Here is a 19670-nt window from a genome sequence, read left to right as displayed (position 1 = left end):
TCTCTCTGGTATTTTTCTCCCCTTCTTACGAATACATGCCTCTTCTCCTCTTCCCTAAATCCTGCCTCCTCCATCCCTCTCAGCCATCCTCATTACCTTGGTGAAAAATGCCACCTCTTCATCAAGGGGGACTTTTAGTTTGATCTGTAATTATTTAAGGTTTTTAGTAGAAAAACTGTAATTGTGTATTACTTGTCATTAAATTTTAAAAATTGATGTCACTTTTTTTTTTTACTACAAATGATGAAACATACAAGAGCATATAGAACATTCATGTAGTGGCCCCTCCTCGCCTGGTCGATGTCCAGTGCTGTGGAGGGCTCCCCCTTACAGGGCCAAGCCCTCCCTGTGAGCAGTAGGTCTGGTTGTTCCTCCCAATTCCACCAAATTCCCCTTGGTCCTCTCCTGTGTCATCAGTATCTCCCTTTGTAGTAAGTCAGTTCTATCAATAAGCATCCTGGTAAGTTGTTATTTCTCTTAACAAAAAAGGACATTTCTCTGGACACCATGTCCTTCTCCAGTTATAGCTGTTTCCAGAAAGTGATGTCTCCTCACTGTCTTCCACCTCTCTCCCCCTTTTCTCTCATGTCTCTTCAGACCTTCACCAGCAACTCCCAACATGGACCTCCCTCACCAAATCCATGATGCTCTCGTAGCTGTGTTTACACAGGTGTTCATTCTCTCCTCTTAAAGCACCTTCTTCACTTGCTTCCTCAGGCACTACACTCCCCTGGCTTCCCTCCCTCCTCGCTGGTCCCTAACCCCCATCCTCCCTCATCATCCTTTCCCTGCTGGCTCCTTTGACCCCCTGCAAAAGCTGCAGGGCCCAAGGCTCAGTTCTTGCTTCCTTTTCCTATACTCATTCCTCTAGTGAACTCATCCATTCTCATGGCCTTACAGACTAAATTCTGTCGAACATAAGATCCACTATCAAGTTCAAGTTCCACCATGGAAGGAAAAAAAAAAACACTGCTGACTAAACTCTTACATCCCATCATTCCAATTGCAGGTGTCCTTTTGCTCTCAGAGTCCCTGGACTGCCCTGGGGTGAGTGGTAATGCTTCTCTGGCCCCACCCCCCTGTGGGGGAGCAGGATTCAGACTCTTCTCTCTATTCTTTCCTCCCAGTTCTCTTTACCACCCAGCCAGTGGGATCCTTATATGGTCTTAGGGAGGTATCACCTGGTAGGTACTACAATAAACCCTACCACATATGATTGTGGATATCATGGGCTACGTAAATTTATTCTCTGGGGTTGATCAGTGTACAACCTGCCCAACTATATATTGTTGTCTGACTTCGCCCATTTTTCCATATCTTTTTTTTTTCCTTTCCTCATAATACCCTGTCCTAAACTTTAGAAACTTAAGAGTAAGAATGAAAACTCTTGATTCTGTGCATTCTTCCCTGCATCCCTGAAGCAGTGGGCATAGTCCTGGGCCTTGCTCCAGTTGGGCACCCCTTACCCCATCAGTGTGATTAGAGGTAGCCAGGCTCTAGCTGGCATAGGCCTGGGAGCCCATCCTGGAACCATTCATAGTGACAAGGGGTGACATTCCCTTGTTTTGCTTAGCCTAATCAAAACTCTGCCTTGGGTATGGGGGTGGAGTCAATCCCAAGCAAGTGTCAAGGCTACCGCTAATAGGGGAGGGATAGGATGAATGGGGGGCATCCATGGGTCTACTCCACGAGGTCAAAGGCAGGGGAAGTATTTGGGAGATGGAAGTGACTGGAGCCTGTGTTGAGGACCACAGACAGGAAAATGTTAAGGATGTTGGAGGGAAAAGGCCTATATTTGATTAGGAACAAAATCCTAGGAAAGAAGTGAGGATGGGGGAAGGGGTAGTTTGCTGGATTTGCAACAAGGGGATAAATTCTCTCCCAGGCAAGAGGGTGGTGGAGAGACCTGTTTGCTTGAGTAATGGAAGGACCGTGAAGGACGTCCCCTGATGCCTTTGTGTCCCTGATTGGGAGGAGTGCTGTCTATGCAGGCATTGGTGGCATGGACTTCTTGGGATGTGTTGGTGGGTAATTCTAACCGGCCCTCTCCATTAATGAGAATTCTTACTATTGTAAGGGATAGGTCACTTCAAGGCTAGGATTTTGATTTATCTCTCAAATGAGTAGAAAGAAACATCTACCTTACACACATCTGCAGAATTAGGGAGAATATACCATGATGTAAAGGGATGTGTGTGATAAGATTTTTTTTTTTTTTGAAAGATTTCATTTATTTGAGAGAGAGTGCAGAGAGAGAGAGCATGAGCGGGAGGGGGGTGGGCACAGGGAAAGAGAAAAGCAGACTCCCCGCTGAGCAGGGAGCCTGATACTGTGCTCAATTCCAGGACCCTGGGATCATGACCTGAGCTGAAGGCAGCTGCTTAAACACTGAGCCACCCAGGCGCCCCTCATTTAAAAGTTCTTTGTGAGGGGCGCCTGGGTGGCACAGCGGTTGAGCGTCTGCCTTCGGCTCAGGGCGTGATCCCGGCATTATGGGATCGAGCCCCACATCAGGCTCTTCTGCTATGAGCCTGCTTCTTCCTCTCCCACTCCCCCTGCTTGTGTTCCCTCTCTCGCTGGCTGTCTCTCTCTGTCAAATAAATAAAATAAAATCTTTAAAAAAAAATAAAAATAAAAGTTCTTTGTGGGAATTCATGTGGCCTGGTCGTTAGAAATGTGGGCTCTGACACCAGGCTGCCTGGGTGCACATCTGGGCCCTGCAAACTTGGGCAGGCTCCTGGGCCTCTCTGTGCCTCAGTTTCTTTGCTGGAAAGTGGGGATGCCCTTACTCAGAGGGCTATTTTGGGGATCAGAGGTTGGAGTACCTGTGCATGTTTAGGAGAATGACTAGCATCTAATAAATACCCTTCAGTGTGAGTCATTGATATTTATAAGATCCTATGACATGCTAGAAGGCACTGTCCTCAGACTGTGCACTCTTCAGGAGTGAAACTTATTTATTTTACTAATTCGGTGAAACCTAAATTTTTACAAGGTATTTTCATTGGCGAAAGAACATGTGGATGTTTAAAAAGTGTTTGCATGTAGCCATGTTCCAAGTGTCACCATTGTTTCCTTTCTGGTGGAATATGCAGAAATTAACCAATTGAAAGAGAATCCATTCTAGAACATTCCATATTAACAATTATGGGAAACGGTGCTACTGATTTGCCTTAATGAATGTTTAATTTATGAATAGACTGGGAATGGCCTCGCCCTTGTCACTAATATTCTCTCCCTACCTCCCAGCCCAAATGAGAAGAGCTCTGGATGGAGGTTCAATCAGGAATGAAGAGACAGCATTCATAGGATTGACAGCATTCATAGGAATGAAGAGACAGCATTCATAGGATTGCAGCACTCTAAAGGGAGGACACAGTCCAGTGACCTTCCACAGCGATGGCTCAAATTGCCTGCTCTGGGAGGGGGCCCAGCTTCATGTCTGAAGCCTTGCCCTAAAATATTCCAGGAGGCTCACCGTAACGGTGTTGCTGTGTAAGAACCCACTGCTGAAGTGCCGAGGCCTCTGGCAGGGTCCTCCCAGCAGGAGGGTGTGGCCGCCACTTGGAGCCTACATTTCCCAACTATTTCAAATTTCTGTAATTTATCCCTGGTGATTTTTTTTTTTTTTTTAGTTCCCTCCCAGGGATTAATGAGTTGACTTAATACAAGTCTTTATAAATAAAGTCTACTTTCTACATATAGGACAAAAATCACAACCCAGAACCCCTACTTCAAGAGCTCTTGCAGACTCCTGGTGTCAGTGTGGACCTCCCATGTCTACTGGGTCCCCACGGCTAAGAGATGTCCCTTGGGGATGACCTACGGACTTGCTGAACCCCCATCTTCAGGCTTCATGAGGCTGCTGCCCCCATTCCCACTCCCCATTCTCCCCTAGAGAAAACACTGCAATGAATGGCACAACAAAGCCAGTCCTAAATTCCAGAAAAGCAAGAGGCTTTCCTCTTTCCTGGGGGAAAAAACCTGGAAGAAATGAGAATATTTGGCCGGTTGGCACACTGCAGCTTTCACAGGGAAGTCAAAGCTCTTGAGACTGATAGAAAACTCCCCAATTCTCTTAAAAGAACCTAATAGAATACTGAACAAGTATTTGTTTTCCCCTAAGACAAACCTCCCTGTAAATGGAAGCTGGGTCTTCTGACCCCTTCGGGGTGAGGTCCACTGCACACAGATGCTCCTTGCCTGGGTCTTCCGTCCTCCAGCAAAACATCATTCCCTTATTTTCTCTATATCCTTTAGGGGTGTCAGAGTGTGGCCTACACAGCAGTAGGCACTAAGTCAAAACGTGTCTTAAGAGCATCAATATTCCTGCATGGCCTTGTGTACGTGACCTTCCAGAAACCATGGTCATCCTAATGCAACCACAGCCACCCTTGTGGGCTTCTTGGGAGGTGGCTGAGTGTCACATGGATGCTGTTGTCCTCCATAGCCTCTCATAATTTAAAAATGCAGGAAGCTGTGGCAGACTGCCCCACCCGCGGGATCATTCCAAAGAAAACGAGGAGGCAGAGGCTACTCTCTGTCCTTGCCTGTTAACATCCATCAACAATTTTTTAAAACATCGATCGTTACACCTTCATTTCATTTCTTGGGATTTTAGTATTCATCTCTGGTGAATTCTTGAAGAAAGACAGATAGAAAAGATTTTGTAAGTCACTTAATCCCAAAAGCAGAGCACACACCCTCCTAATAAACAGCCTTGAAGAGATCCCGATTTTAGATCCCATGATTTGTTGTGTCAGACATAGATATGCAGAAGAAAACATGCACTGAAATCAGTCTTGCCAGGGCAAAAGGTGACCCAGCCTCCTTAAAGAATGCGACAATATTCCCTTCTCCTCCCTTCCCTGAAATGCCTTGAAATGAGCAAACGGTTCATAGAAGCCTTGCAACATATTACAGAATTGCAGTGTATATTTGAAATTCAAATGCACAGGAGATTCATGCATTCTACTGTTCTGTGGTTCAAACCTCCTAAATAAAGCATTTCCCCTGTGTAGGCGCTCCCGGGGGCTCCACATGAGGTCAGCGTTCGGGTGGCTTTGCCAGGGTCAGAAGGCTGTTCTTCCAGGAAGGGCTGCAGAGACCCTGGGAACGGGACCAGCCCAGCTCACAAGTATGAAGAGAATGTCGGAGAGGAAGTGGTGGCTGTGAGTCAGCATGAGTCATCTCGTTCCAGTGAGAACGAAGACTGAGGTGTGCGCCCTTTTTTTTTCTTTTTCTTTTTCTTCTCCTTCTTTTTTTTTTTCCTCTTTTTTTTCTTCTCCCCCCCCCCTTCTTTCTTTCTTTCTTTTTTTTTTTGGGTCTCAGTCGTGTGGACATGACTGGGAATGGAGGGAAAGAGCGGCTGCATGGCTGGCGTGTGCCGCGGGCTGGTATTCCAGGCCGGCTGTGCCTGAGCCAGTGCGCGCTTCAGACCTTCAGGGCTCGGGCTGCGGGAAGGTGGAGCCAGCAGCTTCTCCCCGGTGAGTATGTTTCTGTCATTTTTACGATCGCTTCTACCGTCTGTCTCAGAGCCTTGGATGGGTTAAAGCTGTTGCATCTTGGAGGGGATACGCATTCAAGACTTTGAGAAGTTGCTTCCTCCGCCCCCACCCCCGTAGGTACTGTGTTGTAGCCTGCTTGTCTCGGTGGTTAATGGGGAGAATGTCGATACTCGTCGTACACTGTGTTGTCCCGGGAGAGACAGGGATGCTGGGCTGGAAATAAGCTGTTCCAGACTCGTCTCTGGAGCCATGGTGAAGTTTAGAGATGGAGGTGGGTGAATTGGTGCTAACCCAGGGGTGATGAGGCTGGGCCAGCTTCCGCTTCTCAGAGGTGGAGGGAAGACAGCCCCTAAGAAATTTCTGGCCGCGTGGTCTGAGCTGCCTGGTTTTTAGTGCAAGAAAATACAATAGAGAGGCAGCGTTTTGGCTTCCCTCTCTATGAGCCTGTGAATGATAGTGGGAACTGATGTCTTTTCTTTTTGCTTGTGACTGAATGTCACAGACTGTGGTAAAGTCAGAAAGAAAATATGCGGGGGTCTGGGGGCTTGGATTCTGGGGGCTGGGGGTGAGGATTGGGTTGTTGAGTCCTTGAGGCCTGATATGACCTTGATAATGTGTTTCTCAACCTGTTACTATTCTGATGAGGCTTAGCTTTACAGTCAAGTAAAATACAGGAAACTTTTTTTTAAATGTCATTCTAGTTACTGTAAATGAAACGGTTAAAATGTCATAAATACCTTGTGATAAACATTTTTTGAATTTGCTTAAAAAACTGCACATCAGTAAGCAGGGTATGACAGGGAGCTTTTTCAGTAGAGTCATTTGAGTGTGTGGGCTTTCTGGGTTAATAATGAGTCAGCACCCGATTTCTAAAATTGGAGCAGCTCTAAGAGAGCAAGCGATCTGCCCCCGAGCCCAGCACGGTGGCTGGCTGGCCCCTCCAGGAGGATCTGGCTGTTTGGTCTTTGGTTAAAATCAACTCTGGGTGCCTTCCTTGTTTGGTGACCCCCTCCCGGCTTCAGTCCCAGCTCTTGTGTGTGCGCCCGCGAGGCCCCTTTGCTGAGGGGTCCCTCGGCGAGGACCCTCCCCTTCGGCTGATGTTGATTTTTACGGCCTGCTTTGACAGAATTTGTTGAGCCTGCAATTTGTTAAATTAAAAATTCAGAGTTTACGAAGGGCAGGCATCGCCCAGGGTTAAAGCTGCATCTCGTGTCCCATGACGTCACACCTGCTGAGGGATGGAGTGGGAGCAGGGAGCGGTCCACAGCTTGAGCTTCCAAGCTGGCATTCTGCGTGTATCACACAGCGGGGAAGGGTAGGGGGTGCGCCACCTTAACAGCAGAGAGCAGGATTCCAAGGAAGAAAACCTCCCTTGAACCTTACTCTTCTTATAAACTGAAAAGAATGTTAAGAAAATTTTTTTAAAAAATAGCTGGAGTTGCAGGCTGGTGACTCAAAGGCCAAATGCAGTCCTGTTTGAATCCACCCCCAACCTGATCAAATTCTGTCGGCGTGCCCAGGATGGGTGGTTGTTTGGCGTTTTTTTTTTTTTTCTTTTTTCTTTTTTGGTGTTTTTTTGTTTTTTGTTTGTATTCAGATGACCATGGGGTCTCATATTCTTTGGATCATGGGCCCTGTTGAACCCTAATGTTGCAAGGCTCTGATAGCCTTGGGCTTCCAGACCACAGTTGCTGCCTGCCTCGGAGGGCTGTTGGGAGGGCTCAGAGAGTTAGCATCTGCCAAGTGCTTCCAACAGGGTCTGAACACAGAAGAGAACCCCTTGATGTTAGCTCTATCCGCTTCCCTTCTTACCTGGACTCTGAAGGCATTTGGACTTGCGACCCCTGAGTTAGTGGCATGACTTTCCCAAGCAAGATCTTGTGATTTCAATGTAATCAGTGGTAGTTCCAAGGCTGAGAGTCTCGGGATCAACTCAGGGCCTCAGCAAAGCAGACAGCAGGGGTTTCTGAGGTGGGAGCCAAGCCCAGTCTGTCTCTCTTGGTGATTAATCTTTGTACGCACTCGGAGAAATGCCATGTTCCTGGAGAGAAGAGCCCGAAATGGCCAGATGCCCTAGGCAGTGCCTCAGTGGCTCAGGCACACTAGCATTCTCTCTTATCCCCATTTCAGAAAGCACGCCAGGTGTCAGCATGTGCTCCTCGCCGGGTCCTGTGTCTTCAAATTCCCCTGGATAAGCGCCATTGGGAAGTAGTTTTGAGGTGGTTGATTTTATCCTAGACATTGATTGTATTCTTTCATGTAGAATTCGGGCAGTTGTATGAACGCTGGAAGTCAATTTACTGCTTACCCGTGAGAAATAAGTCTATGGCGAACTGATATGATCACTTTTATAATCAGAAGAGTCATTTAAAAAGGCCAGAAATAAGACCCTTGGCAGGTCTGAAAATAGAGCATTCATTAATATGATTTGCTGCTTTGTCATATTTTCCAACTACCAAAAGATGCTGATTCTAAGTGAGGACGCAGGCAGGGAGTGAAAAGGGAAACAATCTACGAGAGAAGCTAAGCAGATATTTTAAAAAGACACCTGCAGCAAAAAGAAAATGCTGACAGTTTGATGACATTCGGAAATGGCCCAGTGCCCTGTTGTCACGGCGCCCTCAGCTTCGAGACTGGCCTATTGCTTGCTGGCCCTGTCTTCCACTCCACACCGTTCATCAGCACCCCTATGTGGGCTTTCATTACCTCCTGCTAAGAGGTTTTCATGGTATCTACAGGTGTCCCCACCACCTGTTGCCACACGGTGAGCCCACCCTCACACTGGGCAAGTTACTTAGCTTCTTGGTGTCCTACCTTCCTCACTGTAAAATGGACTTAATACTAGTACCAGCTTCTTGGTGTCCTACCTTCCTCACTGTAAAACGGACTTAATACTAGTACCAGCCTCTTGGGTCCTTATAAAGATCAGTGATGATGAGCATACCAGTTACAAGCTGTTAAGTACACAATCACTGATTCGGACATACACCGAGACACCTTTTTGTCTCAACCTGGGCCCTGGGCCCTGTGGGCACCCCTAAAGAATTGGCTCTCGTGCTCCTGAAGTGAGGTCCCACCTGCATCAAGTTCTGCATTTGCAAGACATTTAGTGATTAGGCAAATGGGAAATGCTTCATGGTTCTCTCCAGGAAAACCCAAGGTACTAGATGTTGTCACCATCATTGAGGCCATCATCGTTTCTATCGTCAACATCATCACAGTGAGGACGGCGCCCCTTGCCTTCAGCCCAACCACATGGTAGTAACTTTCTGTGCATTTCCTTTAACCCCCTGCCCCCGACGCGCACACATACCCACCCTGGAAGATAGGAAGGATGGCCAGTTGCTCAACTTATTCGAGGTGTACACATCCCGGGCAGGTGTATCAGGCGGAGCAGCTGCTTTGAGGAGTGCGTGGCTGAGGGGGGCGCCTTCGCCTCCATCAGGAGAGGAGAGTCAGGAAAAGCAGGGGGCGAGGAGGGTGTTGTCTGTAATCCAACAGTCTGGGGCCACCGAGAATCCGGGACCCCTGGCCTCAGACCTGCTTCCAGGGTGGAAGCAGCTGGACGCTGTACCCATGCTTCCTATCTAAAGGCAGCTTTAGTCAACTTCTGGTTGTTTGAGAATCAGCCCAGTATATGGAGCTGACTCATATTGAAAATATTAAGTAAGATACACTTAAAACTAAAACCATGCTGAGCATCACATGGCCTTTCCTTGCCGGTTCCGAAGCTATCCAAGATCATTCAGTGCCTCAGAAGCGTCTCTTCACACACATCCTGCAGGGTCCGACAGAAGTGCCACCTGTGTCCCTTTGTTCCGTCAGCCTCCTCTGACACTGCGCTGCCAACATAGGCAGTGGGCGCTTTATACATGTCCTTTCTGAAAGTCGAGGCTTTGCACGCCGAGCACGGCTGTGTCGTGTTGGTCCGTTATAAACGGTGACACTTTGTGGGCACTTTTGTCTTGCAGCTGCTACCCGTCCCCAAATCCAGAGGACCCTCTCTGCTCCCAGTGCCGTGGCAGGGCAGTTGTGTGCTTGGCCCAGTGCTGTGGGGCAGAGCTTGGGCTCCTCACCATGTCAAGAGGGTTCTGCTTAGACCACAGAGCTTAGGCGAGGGGAAGCCAACAGTGGATCAGAAGGAAGTTGGGTCCACAGGAAGGGGGAGTGGTGGGGAGGCTTGTTTGGTCTCAGATGATTCCTCTGATTAAAAAAAAAGAGAGAAAAACACCCAGTTTTCTTGCATCTTGTATACTAGAAAAAGCTAATGGTGGTGGCAAATCTTATCCATTGTGGTTTTCCTGCTTATCCTTTGTTTTTAGGATCAATTACCCTGCAAGGAAGGGTTTCTGCCACGGAGGCTTTTAGCCTTTCCCTCCTTGCTGCCCCTTCAAAAATGTATCATCCTTAAAATACTAGAACTTTTAGCAAAGGCATAGATGTGTCATTTTAGCTGTTCCCCCGGACAAATCATTTCTAGAGTATGAGAGGCATGCATGGGTTTCTATCAATTTAGGCAGATATAAAGGAAAACTTTACAAAATAACGCTTGCTCTGGAAAGTGTCAGGCTTACTTTCTCCCAGATGGAAAAAGATTGGAAGCAGGCTGGCCAGGGCAAAGGTCAATGGGTAGCCAGTTCATTCATCTTTCTTCTCTGATTTCTTTAGCAGTAGCTTCCTTCCTTAAAGTTGTCTTATGGTTTTAATACGGCTGCTGGAGTTCCAGCCATCACCTCTGCATTCCACAGAGGAGGAAAGAGGAAAGTGGGGGACAGAAGACAAAGCATCCTAGGTGTCAGGCTCCTTTAAAGAGCTTTCCTAGAACCCCCAAATAACCCTTTTCTGCCTACATCTTTTATTGGTCACTGTATCTGTACAGCAGCCCGGGGAATGCAGTTTTTTAACTAGGCACATTGCTGCCCCTGACAACATAGGAGCTGTTGACAACACAGGAAGTAGAGGAGAATGGATGTAGGATAGGCAACGAGCAGTCTCCACAACAGAGTGCTCCTGAATACAACTAGATTTATGTTTTATAGCATTCTTGGTCCTATGACTGGACCCAGGACAAGTCACCTAGCTCCTCTGGGATCAGGGTCTACTTCATGAAATAACCACATGGCTCTCATCAGAACTCTCAAGAGGAGACTGACATCAAGAGCCCTGAACAACCCGGAGGAAGGCATTCAGAGGGACAGAAATCACTTGTTTGATTTTGGTATTAATAGTCAAAGAAGATTTCTTTTCATCCATGCATCGGCAAATACTTAACGTTTACCCAATAAAATAATGGTAATTCAAACACTGCTTTGTTTACCGAGTGCTTGCTGAGTGCCACGCACTGTTCTGGATGCTTTGCCACTGTGACCATATTTAGTCTTCACGGAACTATGTGGCATAATCATTGTCCCCATTATTCAGATGAAGAAGCGGGGACACAGAAGGGTTAGGGGAGACGGCTAAATCACACTGTTAGTAAGGAGAGGAGCTTCGTTTTGAGCCCAACAGGCTGGTTCTTTGACCCAGGGATGCGGAGGTGAACTGGCAGACCAGGTCTTTCCTATTTATGTCTTTCTTGTGAAATAGATGTGAGCCCAGTACTGTCAGGCCGTGCCCCAGGGGACGGGCGCAGGGAGGCGGAGAGCCTTCACATCCTGTAGCACCTCCTGCCTCGAAAGAAAGCAGTCCAAGCTCGGAGTTCTTTCCCCCCCAGAGCACATACCAGGAATCTCTGCTATGTCTGGGTTCATGACTCACCCCCTCCCTTGCAGCCAGCTTTTCCAGAGTCAGCTCCTGAGTCAGGACCACACCCTTCCAGCCCCTAAGATACAGCAGTGTTCCAGCAAAGAGCAGAATGGCCCAAGTAGAAAAGTTTCAGCTCCAAGGACGTGGAGTTTATTCACATGATTTAACCTGATCAAGGGCCAGAGAAGGTGAGCCTGTCACACCCTCTGCTCCACATGACCCCATTATCTCGTGGCACCACCAGGGCCATGAGGATGCAGGAGGATAGGATGGATTTTTCAGCAGGGGCTGTTTGCTGTAATTCTGCCTTGGACTTAGTCCCTTTCTGTGTTTTCTTTGCTTTGCACCATCTCAGAGTCTTGCTTCAACCCTCCGTCTTCCTCCACCAGCTCCTTTACATTACATGATACATTTATGTCATTGCTGAGGGAAAATTCACATAGACAGATGGGGTGGCCAATGAAACACATAGGCTGCAATGGGTGGTAGGGATTTTAGGAAAGTTCCTTGAAGGAGCCTGACATCTAAGAGGCTTAACCTTTTGTCCTCCACTTCCCTCTGTCCTCCTGTGTGGAATGCAAATGTGATGGCTGGACCTCCAGCAGCCTCCTTGAAATCATTAGACAACTTGGAGAAACAAAGGTAGCGCTAAGGATGGCAGAGCAGGCAAATGGTCCCAGGGCTTTGGGAGGCTAGGTGCTTTGTCTGGAGATGTGACTATTTTTGGAGTGGGTTTACCTGTGTGATGCAGAGAGAGGTATGAGAAATCACTGCTGAAATTCAATCTGTAGGTCAACTAGGAGGGTCTGTCGGGACATCAGTTCCCTTTGTGTGGAGCTGCCTTTTATGCCTCTGGTATAAGGAGCAAGAGCTCAGGGCTGCATTAGTGACTTTTACGGACTCCAGGTGCTCTAGCCTTCATGGCCCCTTCCTCATGTAAGAATGTATTATGACTATCTCGGTATAAAGATGAATGTCATACAAACTGGAGTCATTATTACATATTCATTTTTATTACATTTTGTTTTTTCTTCTGATTTTAAAATAAATGAAAACATTTACTTTTTAAGAGTATGATGCAGAGGTTGGCCCTGGGAGGGCAGAGAGCAACCACAGAAGGGCCTGTGCCTCTGGAGGTGACCCTGGGAAGCCTTGGCAGCCCCTCTGCAGAGCCTCAACAGCCATGGCACTCACGTCATCTCTGGAAATGACAATAAGGATTTTCAGAGCAGATCTGTCCATCCTGTGCCAGGTTTCCTGTCCTCCCTCGTCTCCCTGATAATTGCTCCTCTCATCCAGCTGACCTGTTTAGTGGGTATAAACTTCAGTCTGCAGTGCTAAGGTGTCAAAGATACAACACTCCCTTTATTCTCAAAATCTCTTTAAGCTCACCCTGCCCCTACATTACCGCCTCAACCTGGCTGAGGGAAAATTCAGATTCTGTCATTATCGGGAACCCTTGTTTGTCCCAGTGCTCCTGGCGTCATCACACAGTCTCAGGGTTACCTGGGGCCAGACAACAGGGGCGGGGCGGTCTACTCTCTGAGGTGGCCGCCACCCTTGCTGTTTAACACCTGAGACTCAGCAGGTGTGGGGCTCCAGAGCTACTCGGGCTCCCGCTGCAGCCAGAGGGGCCCGCATGACCTGGTGGTCTGTCCCTAACTCTAGGCCCCTTCGGGAAACGTGCCACTGCTCCCAGCCCCTGCTGCTACAGAGTGTCTGGTGGGGGCACCCTGTCTATGCCTCATCCTGTCTGCTGACTGCTGCTGGGCCTCCCCTAACCTGGGCCCCCATCTCGGCCTTGGCCTTGGCCTGGGGTGGCAGCAAGAAAGAACAGTGATGGCAGAGGAGTCAGAAACACAACCTCTCAGGGGACCTGTGGAGGTCACATGCTGTCTTCTTGTGACTTTCCAAAGCCTCCAGAACAGCACGGTTCAACAGAACTCTCTGGGATAAAAATATGTGCTGTCTGTGCCACTATGCAGCCACAAGCCACATGTGGCTACTGAGCACTTGAAAAGTGTCTAAGGTGACTGAGGAGTTGAATTTAAACTTATATTTTATTTCAGTTCATTCAAATTTAAATGTACGTAGCCACATGTGGCTAGTGGCTGTCATAGTGGAAAGCACAAATCTAGAGCATGTTTTCCTAATCTGGGCAGCTTTGAAAGATGGGCCATCACCCTGAGAACAGATGCTGCCCTGGGGCAAAGGGGTCAAGTTGAGCCTGGCTCTCAGTCAGTCCTCAGAGGGGTGGAGAGCTTCTGGGCCAGGCAGGGGGGGGTCCCACATCTCTGGCACCAGTGCCACTAGTGTAAGCCTCAGTGTCCCCCTCTCTGGGGATAAAACCTCAAGTGGGCTCTCAGGGCCTGGAGAATGGCCTGCCCAGGAGGTGGCCCAGGCTGGGCACCTGACACTGGAATGTTCCTGCCAGTTGTCTGCCAGTTTCTTCTGGGCGCGAGGGCCTCAGGTGAGGCCCACACAGACAGACCGTTGGGGCTTGTGCTATTTGATCATGAACTTTTCTGTCTGGGGAGAGGCATCCTTAGTTTTGTTTGTGTGGAGCCATTCCGGGGACTGACTAGATTGGCCCAAGGGACACCTCAGGCTTGGTCCCTGTCACTGTTGTCCTACATATCCCCCAAGTGTGTCTTTTGACTCTTTTGGCTTTTTAAGGAAGAGGCATTAAACCATGTTCAGCCATAACTGACAGGAAGCACACAAGCAGTGGGGAGCTAAGCTGAATGGGCGGAAGATAGCAAACCCAGGCCCCAGGCCCACACCTCTCCTCTCCCCTGCCCTGTTCCACTGCAGCACGACAGCACAGCAAAATGATGTCCTCCCACGGGTGTGGGATGCTGGGACACGCTGCGTCCCTCCCTTGAAGCCATGTCCCCGGGCGCCACACCGTTTGCCCTATTCCATGGACTGTTTGGCTGTGGGGAGGCTACAGGCCACGGCGAGGAAGCCACTTCCGCTCTGCCAGCTCCCGGCCACACAACCTCTGTGCCTCCTGGCCTCCGTCTCCTAACCTGGGAAGCAGGGATAGAGGAGTAAGTGGCACAGAGGGTGGTTTTGAGGATGAAAGGGCTCACTGCGCAGAGAATTCTTAGCAAAGTGCCACACACCGTTGGTGTTCAATAGTATTGGCTGTTGTTACTGGAATGGCTACTTTTTGCTGTGTGTTCCTGACCACAGACACCTTTCTCTGGGGCCCCCGATCTCCCCCCAGCCGTGGTCCGTCCACTCCAGCTTGGGCACCCAAGAATCCCATCATCCTGCCTCCACATTCCATTTTCTCAGGCCCAGGGAGAATGTCTGCTGTACAGCCTAGAGCTAGGGGAGAGAGGTCCAGTTGTCTGTCTCTTCATTTATTCATTTGATACTCATCAAGTGCTTACTGAGACCTCTGGAGGCAGGGGATAAACAAACGTGGTTGGTAGAAGGGCTGCTGGAAGGGGAGGCAAGTGGTGCACGGCGAGGGGCCTCATGTACATGGGTGGTCTCTGAGGGTCCCTCCACTTGAGTGGAGATCTGAAAGGAGTTGGTTTATGCATTTGTGTCTTGCTTTGTTCTGCCTGTATGGATAGGCAGCTAAAGTAGGTTCCTGGCTCCCCCTGGCTAGCTGTGTGACTGTTTGATCGTCCTATACAGTGCAGTGAGGTGACCCACCACGGCGAGTGCTCAACAACCCACCTTGGGGTCATCACCATTACAAAGACACTCTTCACTTTGTATCAGGAGTTCTCTGGAGTCAAGGGCACTGTCCACCCCAGCATTCCCTCTAGGTGAACCCCATAAGGGGCCATTTAATCTACACTTAAACCCCTTCTCTCCTTCCAGAGACAGCCCAGCCCATCACTGCAGAGCAGCAACTGAGAAGCTGTTGCATCAATAATCCAAAGCCTGTTTTCTGGCACTTCCACATTTTGGACCTAGCTCTGCCCAATGAAGCCTTTCAGTCATATCCGTGGTCATGGCTATGGTCATAATTCAGCACGTTCATTAACATTCATGGGCAATTCTTCTGTCCCAGAAACTGCTGAATTATAACACAAGCCCTGGCTGCTTCCGCACTGAGCCCTTCTAGTAGCCCGGCTGTTACCACTAAGCTCAGGCTCGCCTTCTTCCCATAGTTCCTGAACGTGCGTGCTGTGGTGTTTGGCAGCCTTGACTCTGTGCTGTCCTTCTAGTCACGGACCACAGTTTTCCAATGTCCCCCCACCCATGAGCACAGTGACCTGCCTTGTCCTGGATGCGAGGCTGAGGTTTGGGGCCCACACACCCATCCGTTGGCCAACATCCCAGCCTCTTTGTGTGGGGACATGTGCAAAGCCACCTCTCCCGCATTTTGCATCTGGGTACTGACTTTTGGTTTAATCTCCTAGATTTAGCCTAGATATTCTCTAACATAAAATATGAAGCTTGACATCATCTGCAAGTTAGAGAGGTGTCCCTTCCTTTTCCGTCTTCACCAGAAGACCATTTGGCTCGGTGTAGACCAAGAGCAGAGGCCTGTGGCACTCCACTAGGGACTTTCTTCAAGGTTGCCCGCATTTATCATTCTGGGGCACCTCACTGAATACCAACAGCTCCCCTTGCTGCACAGGTTTCACTGTTGCAGATGAACGGGTGACAAAACACATCACATAATCAAATGTGTGGTGTGACCCCGTTGACAAATGGGGCCGCTACTGATGATTTAGGCACTGAGCCAGACTCCTCCTGATGGATAGCCATCCTCTTTCTGTCTTTCTCCTCTCCCCCATCCACAAATACTGGCAGCTTTCGGTGAGGCTAACTAACCTTACGATCCGCTCTTAGATGCTAGCAGTAAGTCACCTTAAACATCTAGAACATCTGAATGCTCAGTTGGGGATTGTTGGTTTAGTTGCTTAGACAGAGTCACATCCTCAGCGTTTGTGGGTTGGATGCATTTGATTTGCTTCAGATAGGCCTTTCAAGTAGGCACCACTGAGCCCAGCCTGACAGATGGGCGGCTGTCTCTGTGTAGCGGTCCCTTTGAAGTCCCCAGAAGTGCCTGCTCTGGGGAGGGGAGAGGAGAGACGCAGAGTGAGTGCAGACTGCCACCCAGCAGCACAAAAGGTGACTGCAAACCAGAACGTCGTTCCGAGAAAGTGAGTCACCCAGTCACTGTCTCACCTTCCCAAAGTGGGTATTGCATGCTCTGTGTTCACCCGCTGAGTCCATCCCCCGGGGCACTTGCACAGAACAGGAATGGTCACTCAAGAGGGGCCAGATGGCTGCCTCCCCCAGTCATTACATAGCCTTTAACAGAGTGCAGTCTCCTCTCAGCTTATCCCCACCTCCACCTGCCCTCTGGTTGCCAAAATTATCAGGATCTTCTAACTCTGATTTCTACCACTCTGTGTGAAAATGAATAGCCAGTGAGTGGCAAGAGAGGGACTTCTTATTGAAGTGGAAATTGTTCTCCAAGTTTCAGGAAAGAGAGAGTTCCAGAACTTTCTGAGCAAACAGCTTCCAAAGATAATTACAGTTACTCAGTGCTCTACTGGTGGAAAAGGGGAGGCCCCCGGTTCTCATGTTGGAGGTTTTAATTTATGTCTTGTGCAGGACTTAGGGGAGATTAACCATGCTGCTTAAACTGTGTGTAGTAAATCAATTTTGGAAGGGCCTCCTGGCAGCAGTAGGGGTTGGAGAAACTAATATTTATGGAGCATCTTCCGTAGGCCCGGTGTGTGCTGGCTGCTTTATATCCACTAACTTGTTCAACCCCCATATCCATCCCATGAGGACTGGGAACTCTTAACCCATGTTGCATGAGCAGACTAAAGTTCTCAAGAGTTCAGGGAGCACACACCAAGGCAGAGCCAGAATTCTCGCCAGCCTCATCCTGAAACACCACGAACCTCCAACCGGCCAATGTCGGGCTTTGTGCCGGATTCTATTTTCCAAGACCACAACTGGTTTAAAGCCTTTCCGGGTCATTCAAATCAATCACTCCCAAAGGAAGACAACTTTTTTGGAACCCCTGTCTGAGCAGCTCTTCCATGACCTCAAGAAATCTTGCTGGAAACTCTGTGGTTGGTTAGTCGTGGGGAGTGTACTCCTGCCAGGGGCACCTAGAGGTTCTCATCTGGAAAAGGGCCTTCATGGAAGGGGGCACTGACCTTCAGCTGAGGCTTTTCAGCATCAGGGATGTCTCTTTTAATCTGCAAATGTGAATAGAGAATAGAGTTTCCGGCTTTAATTAAATCTTTGAATAAGTTTCGAAAGTGAAAGTAAAGAAGAAGGGGTTGGGCGAAAAGCACACTCTCACGCCCGTCTCCTACCCAGTTCCCATTGACCACCCCTCTGAAACCCAACTCTTCGTTGCTTATCTGTCCAGGGTTTCTTTATGCAAATGTAAGCAGGTATTTGAATGAATCTTTTTCCTTTCTTTCCTAATTTCCGCAAAAACCATCACAATCGTTTTTACTGTTAAACCACTTTTGTGCTCTCAAGCACCGAGCACCGGCTTGTGTGCTCCCTCCCTGCATTCGGGGCTGCTGGGCTGGCCACGCTTCCCCTTCTTCTGCATCCTACGGGTGAGGCCTGTGCTTGTGCAGGCGTCCAAGGGACAGGCGGGCACACAGGGAAGGCACCGAATATGGGCTCCCGCGCCCAGCAAAGCCCCAGGCCAGGATGGTGAGGGCCATCCAGAGGGTCCGGTGGGGCTGAGATGCACTCTCACAGCCTGGGACTCCACTGACCCAGGGTGGCAATCGGGCAGCTGGGCGGTGGCCAGAAAGGTGAGCAGTGACTTGGACACCCATGAGGGTCCCGGACCCCCACAGCCAGCTTGACACCAAATTTTATTTACAAAAGAGACGGATGAGGAGGTGGAGGTTGAGAGTTGAAAAAAAAAAAAAACCATCTCAGAATTTTTTAAAACAAATCCCCCTAAGTGAAATTTGTGCTTTTGCCGTGGCCGGAGTCACTCCAAATGGCCATGGCTGATGTTTCAGTGTCTTCTCTGGGTGAGGCACGGTTCCAAGTGTCACTGAATAACCCTCCGTGAGGATCTCCCTTTCTAAGGGAGGAAGCCGAGCCTGTGGTCACATAGCTAACAAGTGGGGGAGCCAGAGTTCAGGCCAGCCAGCCGGTCGCCCAGCCCCAGCTGGTTCCTCCGCAGTCAGCTGTCCTCACAGCAGCCCCCTGGACCCGGGGCCTGAGGGACTTCCTCGGAGCACCTGTGGGGTTGCAGGACAGAAGGAGCACGGGGCCCAGGGTAGCAGGACATCTGCGCTGAGGCATGAGAGCCCGGGCCCCGTCCGGACGGCCCTGCTCCTTCCAGAGGCCGGCTGCCTGGTAGCATCCCTGAGAGGCACTTCCTGACCGGGACTGCGTCCATCAGCAGCAGGATTTTGAGCTGTACGGAATGCCATGCTTTTAACAACCTTTAATTGACACTGACAAACAAGAAAGCAAATGTGTTTTTAAGAAGGCAATTTATTTTCGGAGGAAAGAGTTTGGGGGAAGACACTAGCAGAAGAAATGACAGAGAAAGTGAGTTGAAGTCCAGACTTTGTGAGTCATCATTCAAGGCCTCTGCTACCGGCTAAATCATGTCTCCCCAGAGTTCGTATGTTGAAGCCCTACCCCTCGAGTAACTCAGAATGAGACCTTATTTGGAAATGGTGTCATGGTAGACATGATTAAAGATGAGGTCATAGTGGAGTAGGGTGGCCCCTTTTCCAATGCAAGTGGAGTCCTTACGAGATGGGGACATTTGACACAGACACATACACGGGGAGAAGGCCAGGCGAAGATGGCCATGAGGCTGCCACAAACCAGGGAGGCTGGGAGGGAGGCCGGGAGGGAAGCCAGGAGGGAGGCCGGCGTCAGATTCTCCCCTGGCTGCCTTCAGCGGGAGCGTGGCCTCGCCACACCTTGATCTCAGACTCCTTGCTGGCAGAACTATGAGATAATACGTTTCTGTGGTTTGAGCCCCCAGTTTATGGTCCTTTGTTACAGCAACTCTAGGAAACTAAAACAGTGCACATCCTTCCAGATGCTGACGGCGGCTGCTCTGAGCAGGTTTCCATCCCGGGTTCAGCTCAGCTTGGATTAGCCCCTTAAGAGACACCAGCCGGCAGTGGCGACCGCTCCGCCTGGGCCCACTCCTGCTTTAGTTAAACAAATAGAATGTTCTCACTTTGTTTTAACTTTTCCCGAACTGCAGAACGCAAAGGTCAAAAAGCGGAATTTGGTCTTTACATTAGCTTTTTAAAAAGGAGTGAGGGGTGGGCGGTGGGGTGGGGGGTGGGGTGGGAGAAAGAGCCACTTCATCTTTATATGTGACGGGATCCATGCTCTGGTGGGCCGCACGATGTGCCCCCAGGCAGGGCCGGCGGCTGAGCCACAGTCTCCACGTGAGCGTGAGCGGAGCTCCGT

At 49.4% G+C, this 19670-nt stretch overlaps 2 long non-coding RNA genes across 4 annotated transcripts in view; one reads left to right on the top strand and one right to left on the bottom strand.

Moving 5' to 3' along the window:
• LOC103671512 overlaps positions 1 to 9998 on the bottom strand; it is a 35237-nt gene extending 25239 nt beyond the window's left edge. Inside the window, exon 1 of the long non-coding RNA XR_570931.2 lies at positions 8821 to 9998. This is a non-coding gene — a long non-coding RNA (uncharacterized LOC103671512). The remainder of the gene's footprint in view (positions 1 to 8820) is intronic.
• The window catches only part of LOC103671511, a 156758-nt gene continuing 142311 nt past the window's right edge, over positions 5224 to 19670 (top strand). For all 3 annotated transcript variants that reach the window (XR_005832835.1, XR_005832836.1, XR_570929.2), the window contains exon 1: positions 5224 to 5486. This is a non-coding gene — a long non-coding RNA (uncharacterized LOC103671511). The remainder of the gene's footprint in view (positions 5487 to 19670) is intronic.

This window comes from Ursus maritimus, unplaced genomic scaffold (genome assembly GCF_017311325.1).
Source record: "Ursus maritimus isolate PB19 unplaced genomic scaffold, ASM1731132v1 scaffold_6, whole genome shotgun sequence".
NCBI lineage: Eukaryota > Metazoa > Chordata > Mammalia > Carnivora > Ursidae > Ursus > Ursus maritimus.
Note: the sequence above shows the minus strand (reverse complement) of the source record. Positions and strands in the feature narration are given on the sequence as shown.